This window comes from Odocoileus virginianus, unplaced genomic scaffold (genome assembly GCF_023699985.2).
Source record: "Odocoileus virginianus isolate 20LAN1187 ecotype Illinois unplaced genomic scaffold, Ovbor_1.2 Unplaced_Scaffold_13, whole genome shotgun sequence".
Lineage (NCBI taxonomy): Eukaryota > Metazoa > Chordata > Mammalia > Artiodactyla > Cervidae > Odocoileus > Odocoileus virginianus.
Window position 1 is genome coordinate 308,369 of NW_027224275.1, and position 6,870 is coordinate 315,238.

Consider the following 6,870-nt stretch of genomic DNA (forward strand, 5'->3'; position numbering starts at 1 on the left):
AAGGCATAATCTACCAAACTATTTATTGCAAGTCATAATTAATTGGAGGTTTTTTTTTTCTTACACCTGAAAAACACAAATTTAAACCAGTAATCCTTTGAGATAGAGACCATAAAAATTACAACCATATTTACTAGTTTACTCAGTTCTAAATAACTAGTAAGTGTGTTATTCATTTGACAACACTTCCCTTGTAGTTTAACATACCAAAAGAACCTGATTAGTTTAATATCTCCATCTGGGGTTCCTCAAGGGCCCCTTTGAAGCACCCCAAAAGCTGGAGGTCAAAGGAACTTTATTATAATTTGATTTGGGAAGCCTTGTCAAAGGAGCACCAAGTAATATTTTAAAATATAACTGAATCATGGGTCACTGTGAAACTTAGCCAAAGCGAAAATAGAAGATTTTGAAAACAAATACAGATGAAATAAACTTGAACACTGTTATCAAAAGGCAATTTGACATCTTCAGAAAATTTGTTTTGAGAGAAAAGACAAATGCATGCTTTACATTAGCTTAAAGTTTCATTTACTCAATTAAACTTATCTAAACCTTAGTCAACCTGACTGACCCTATACAAAACACTGTTATCACTTGCTACCACAATTTTAACTTTTAAGTTACAGAATATCTGGAGAGATCCTAAAATATATATTTCTAAAAGTTTCTTTACATTTAATTGGGCCTCCACCCTCTTGGGAGTGTATCAGTTAGCTTGCTGATATGTTAGAGTGTATTTGAGGCTCAAGATCTAGTGGAAATTACTAGTCCACCATCCTGGATCTATTTGCTTATATTCATCCTATGTAATGTCCTTGGGTTATGTCATTCCTTCAAAGATTGTACCCTGCCCCATTTCATTCTGTTTCATTTCCCCACCCCCTCAGATTTTATTCCCATATTCTTATGGGAAGCAGAGGGGTGAAGCTCTACCTTCTGTAATTGCTCTAAGGCTGAGAGGAGCATCTAACCTGCCTGTCAGGGAGCAAAAGTCTCAAGATACCTGGTCTAGGGGCCCCAGGGGCAGGAGAGCTCCTTGTTTTAATCTGTATGGGCTGGAATCATTTTGATATGGAACTGCTGCAATTGCTTCCACAGCCTTCCTGTGAATCTCCTTGGTAATGAAGCCCTTTCTGTACAGCATCAGAGTACAAAAGTATCTATAAATGACAAAAGACTTAAAAATCATGGTTAATTAAACCTGATCAACTGACAAAGGGACTTGGATAATACTTACTCCTTAACCAAAGTAACCAGAGATCTGAAAAGCGAATACACATTACATTTAAAGGCAAAGCAGTCACAGGCAGGTCTGGCTCATTCTCTTGTGGGGTGCACTGCTCCTTTTCCTGGGTTTTGGTGCACACAAGGTTTTGTTTGTGCACTCAAAGCAACTCTGGCAGGTGTGGGGTTTGATTTTAAGTTTGCTGCAGCTTCTCCTTCACCGTTGGACGTGGGCATGCTCAAAATCCTTCAAGCTAGGCTTCAACAGTACATGAACTGAGAAATTCCAGATGTACAAGCTGGATTTAGAAAAGGCAGAGGAACCAGAGATAAAAAAATCAAAGAGGAACCAAAGATCAAAAATTCTTAAATACATGGGAATACCAGACCACCTTACCTGCCTCCTGAGAAATCTGTATGCAGGGCAAGAAGCAACAGTTAGAACTGAACAAGGAACAGACTGGTTCAAAATTGGGAAAGGAGTACTTCAAAGCTGTATATTGTCACCCTACTTATTTAACTTACATGCAGAGTACATCATGTGAAATGCTGGGCTGGATGAAGCACAAGCTGGAATCAAGATTTCCAGGAGAAATATCAATAACCTCAGATATGCAGATGACACCACCCTAATGGCAGAAAGTGAAGAGGAACTAAAGAGCCTCTTGATAAAGGTGAAAGAGGAGAGTGAAAAAGCTGGCTTAATAACTCAGCATTCAAAAAACTAAGATCATGGCATCTGGTCCATCACTTCATGGCAAATAGAAGAGGGGAAAAATGGAAACAGTGAAAGATTTTATTTTCTTGGGCTCCAAAATCACTGCGGATGGTGATGCAGCCATGAAATTAAAAGACACTTGCTTCTTGGAAGAAAAGCTATGACAAACCTAGACAGCATATTAAAAAGCAGAGACATCCCTTTGCCAACAAAGGTCTGTCTAGTCAAAGCTATGGTTTTTCAGTAGTCATGTATGGATGTGAGAGTTGAACCATAAAGAAACCTGAGTGCCAAAGAATTGATGCTTTTGAACTGTGATGTTGGAGAAGACTCTTGAAAGCCCCTTGGACTGCAAGGAGATCAAATCAGTCAATCCTAAAGGAAATCAACCATGAATATTCATTGGAAGGACTGATGCTGAAGCTGAAATTCCAATACTTTGGCCACCTGATGGGAAGAAATGACTCATTGGAAAAGGTCCTGATGCTGGGAAAGATTGAAGGAACGAAGAGAAGGGGACAGCAGATGGTTGGATGGCATCACTGACTCGATGCACATGAGTTTGAGTAAGTTGTGGGACTTGGTGATGGACAGGGAAGTCTGGTGTGTTGCAGTCCATGGGGTCACAAAGACTCAGACTTGAGTGAGGGACTGGACTGACTTACTGAAAGGGTTTTTGGAGCCAACCTTGCGGTCCTGTAAAGACTACATTTGTAAACCAAGGACAGTTTTGTTTTTCCCTCCTTCCCAAAAGAACTGGGTGTCCTCCCCAACAAGGACTGACACATCTACCCACCCATGTTGAAAAATGTCACTCCTCCTCCAGCCTAAAGGAGAAGGCCTCTGTGGGGGGCCCAGAGGCAACACTCAGGCTCCCACAAATCAGTCTGGACCAAGGGGGAAAGAGGCAAAGGCAACAGGAGAGATAGGGAAGATAGACAGAGGAATCCACCCTGTAATTACACTGGCCTGGTCACCAGCTTAAGGGAGGAAGAGGAAAGAAGAATCCTTACCCACTTGGGTGGCAGCTTCTGGGGCACAGTGAGCTGTGGGTCTATGGAACACATCAAAGAGTAACCCTGGCCAGAGTTCCTGAGTTGTTTCCACAGCCACTGGCCTGTTCACAGATTCTTCTAGGAGAAAGAAATGAGAAAACTGTAGAGGAAGGCTTAGAGTTAGTACCAGATGTCTGCATATTACCAAAGTAGCCAGAATAAACCAAAACCTAACCAGCTGGAAAGTCACATTAACATGACTTCTCAATCTCATTAGATCAATGACCTTTCTCCAAAGCTCCTTGTAAACAGAGTTTCTCTTCACAGGAAGAACCCCCCAATTGGAGCCAAAGCCCCCCTCAGATGGGAGCTGAGGCTCCCCAGATTGGACAAGGTCAAAAAGGCCCCAGTGGGACCCTGATGTCAAGCTGTTCTGGGGAAAAAGATTATTTGAGTGTTTAATTTACAAAGGAGAGTAGTATCTATTAGAGAGTCAATCAACTTGTTCCCCACTGTCAAAGTTACCCCGGGCTCCTGTAGGGGAAATTAGAATTGGATGCCTCAAGTCCAAGGGAGCCCCTGGGCATGTTCATTATCAGAATGTTCCTCTCCTTTGTAAAGCACTTCTGACTGCCAGATTGTTTAATTGTGAGCCATTCAGGGGCCATTGCTCTTCTGATCTTAACATATCTAATATGCACCCCAAAGATCTTTCCTTCAGGATAGATGAAATATTTCCCATTTTTATAAGCTTTATAACACCAAAACACAAAAGATCAGACAAACTCTAACAAAAGCAGCACAATTTCAGCATTGATGCACAGATGAACCAATTCCCCTAATCAGGTAAATAAGTTTACCCTACAAAACAAATGAACTAATTCCAGTTAGGCTACCCAAGTCCACAAAAACTAGCTCCCCAGTGAACCGGTTCCAACAGAGCCAATTCCCAAATCAGGTAAATAAATTTACCCTCAGCTAATTCCAACTCAGGTGGGCTTGCCCCACAAGAACTAGTTCCCAAATGAACCAGTTCAGAGTAGAGTCCAAAAACACTTCCCCTCTCCAACAGTGTACCTCAACCAAATTGGCTTGTCCCAAAAAGGAAAAGCCCAAATTGAGGGGAAAAAAATGTTGCTGGTGTGCACACTGGAGAGACTTACCCTCCAGAACTGAGTCTGTCAGCTCAAAAAAGGGCACACGAAACAAGCAAACCAGCTGAACCAGCAATTGAATTGGGTAGACTTACCCTACAAATGGGGCGCCCCTGGTGGCTCAGACAGTAAAGAATCCACCTGCAATGTGGGAGACCTGGGTTCGATCCCTGGGTTGGGAAGATCCCCTGGAGGAGGGCATGGCAACCCACTCCAGTATTCTTGCCTGGAGAATCCCCATGGACAGAGGAGCCTGGTGGGCTACAGTCCATGGGGTCACAAAGAATCAGACATGACTGAGTGACTAAGCACAGCACAGTACCCTACAAATGAAATCGCGTCTGTGGCCTCATAGAAGTTTGTTGGTTCCTTGTCTCAACTGCCAAGTGCTGGGGGCAGCCGGTGCCACTTCAGGGAATCTTGAAGGAAAGAACCTCAGGACAAATGATTCCAGCAGCTGCTAGGATCTTGACCCAAAAATCCCTGTTCAGGGCCGGCTAGCCATGAGCACAAGACTCTTAACTGGCTAGGCCAAATTGTTACCGAGTTCAAGCTCACTCCGCTCGTTGTACAACAGGCCAATGAGTCCTCGAGATGAGGTGTTGAGGCAAGGAAGAGACTTAAATGGTGGAGCCAGTTGACTGAGAAGATGGCAGACTAGCACCTCAAAATAACCATCTTGTTGGGGCCTGGTTGCCAGGTTCTTTTATGGATCAGAGATGGGGGGGAGGTGAGGAAACAAAGTAAAAAGACTATTCAATCCTTGCAAATGTCCCCTAGAATGGCAAGCCTCAGGCAGGGGAATGTGTTAGTTTCACTTCCTTACAGTCCTTCACAGGTGGGTGGCTCAGGTTATCTCCCTGAGGCAGGCCATTATGTATGTTTATAATAACAAAAAAGGGTGCTTGCTTTGGCAGCACATATACTAAAATTGGAATGATACAGAGAAGATTAGCATGGCCCCTGTGCAAGGATGACATGCAAATTCATGAAGCATTCCATATTTTTATACAAGATACTCCTGCAGCTCAATTCCAGAAAAATAAATGACCCAACCAAAAAATGGGACAAAGAACTAAACAGACATTTCTCCAAAGAAGACATACAGATGGCTAACAAACACATGAAAAGATGCTCAGCATCACTCATTATCAGAGAAATGCAAATCAAAACCTCAATGAGGTACCATTACACGCCAGTCAGGATGGCTGCTATCCAAAAGTCTACAAGCAATAAATGCTGGAGAGGGTGTGGAGAAAAGGGAATCCTCTTACACTGTTGGTGGGAATGCAAACTAGTACAGCCGCTATGGAGAACAGTGTGGAGATTCCTTTAAAAAACTGGAAATAGAACTGCCATATGACCCAGCAATACCACTGCTGGGCATACACACTGAGGAAACCAGATCTGAAAGAGACACGTGCACCCCAATGTTCATCACAACATGGTTTATAATAGCCAGGACATGGAAGCAACCTAGATGCCCATTAGCAGATGAATGGATAAGGAAGCTGTGGTACATATACACAATGGAATATTACTCAGCCATTAAAAAGAATTCATTTGAATCAGTTCTAATGAGGTAGATGAAACTGGAGCCCATTATACAGAGTGAAGAAGTAAGCCAGAAACAAAAACACCAATACAGTATACTAACACATATATATGGAATTTAGAAAGATGGGAATGATAACCCTGTATGCAAGACAGAAAAAGAGACACAGATGTATAGAACAGACGTTTGAACTCTATGGGAGAAGGCGAGGGTGGGATGATCTGAGAGAACAGCTTTGAAACATGTATATTATCAAGTGTGAAACAGGTCACCAGTCCAGGTTGGATGCATGAGACAAGTGCTCAGGGCTGGTGCACTGGGGTGACCCAGAGGGATAGGATGGGGAGGCATGTGGGAGGGGGGTTCAGGATGGGGAACACATGTAAATCCATGACTGATTCATGTCAGTGTATGGCAAAACCCACTACAACATTATAAAGTAATTAGCCTCCAACTAATAAAAATAAAGGAAAAAAAAGAAATAAAAATTAAAAAAGGGTTAAAGTCACAGAAGTAGATCTGGTGTAAATTTAAAATTAACCCTTCTTGCTTACAAACCCACCTGCCAATGCAGGAGACCCTTATTCGAGACTTGAGTGAAGATTTCCTGGAGGAGGTCAAGGTAACCCACTCCAGTATTCTTGCCTGTAAATAATCTCATAGACAGAGAAACCTGATGGGCTATAGTCTCTGGGGTCACAAACAGTTGGACACAACTGAAGCCACTTAGTATGCATGCACACACATGGCACTCAAGATAACTGAAGAGCAGGGGCTTCCCTGGTGACTTAGATGGCAAAGAATCTGCCTGCAATGCAGGAGACCTGGGTTCAATCCCTGAGTCAAGAAGATCCCCTGGAGAAGGGAATGGCAACCCATTCCAATATTCCTGCCTGCAAAATTTCATGGACAGTGGAAACTGGTATGCAAAGAGTCAGACACGACTGAGAGACTAACACTTTCAGGGTATGGAAGGAAGGAATGAGGCTTGAGAGGTAGTGAAAGCTCAGATAATACATCCCATTATACGAAAACTTCAGGGGATTAAACTTTATGTACAATAGAGAATGACATCAGTTTGTAAGTTATGAATTTGGTAGCACTGCGGAAGATAGACGGACAAGAGCTGCCCAGGCTGCACAGAACTGGATAAGAGGCTATTGCAGTAGTTCAGTTGGAGAATGGTGACTTGATGAAAGGTAGTAGCAATGAATATGAAAATGA

General features: G+C 42.8%; 1 non-coding gene across 1 annotated transcript; it reads left to right on the forward strand.

The window, feature by feature from the left end:
- The first annotated feature begins 4,992 nt into the window (after positions 1 to 4,992).
- Positions 4,993 to 5,099, forward strand: LOC139033512 (U6 spliceosomal RNA). Its single transcript, XR_011486067.1, has one exon. It is a non-coding gene; the product is annotated as a U6 spliceosomal RNA (small nuclear RNA).
- The last annotated feature ends 1,771 nt before the right edge of the window (positions 5,100 to 6,870 follow it).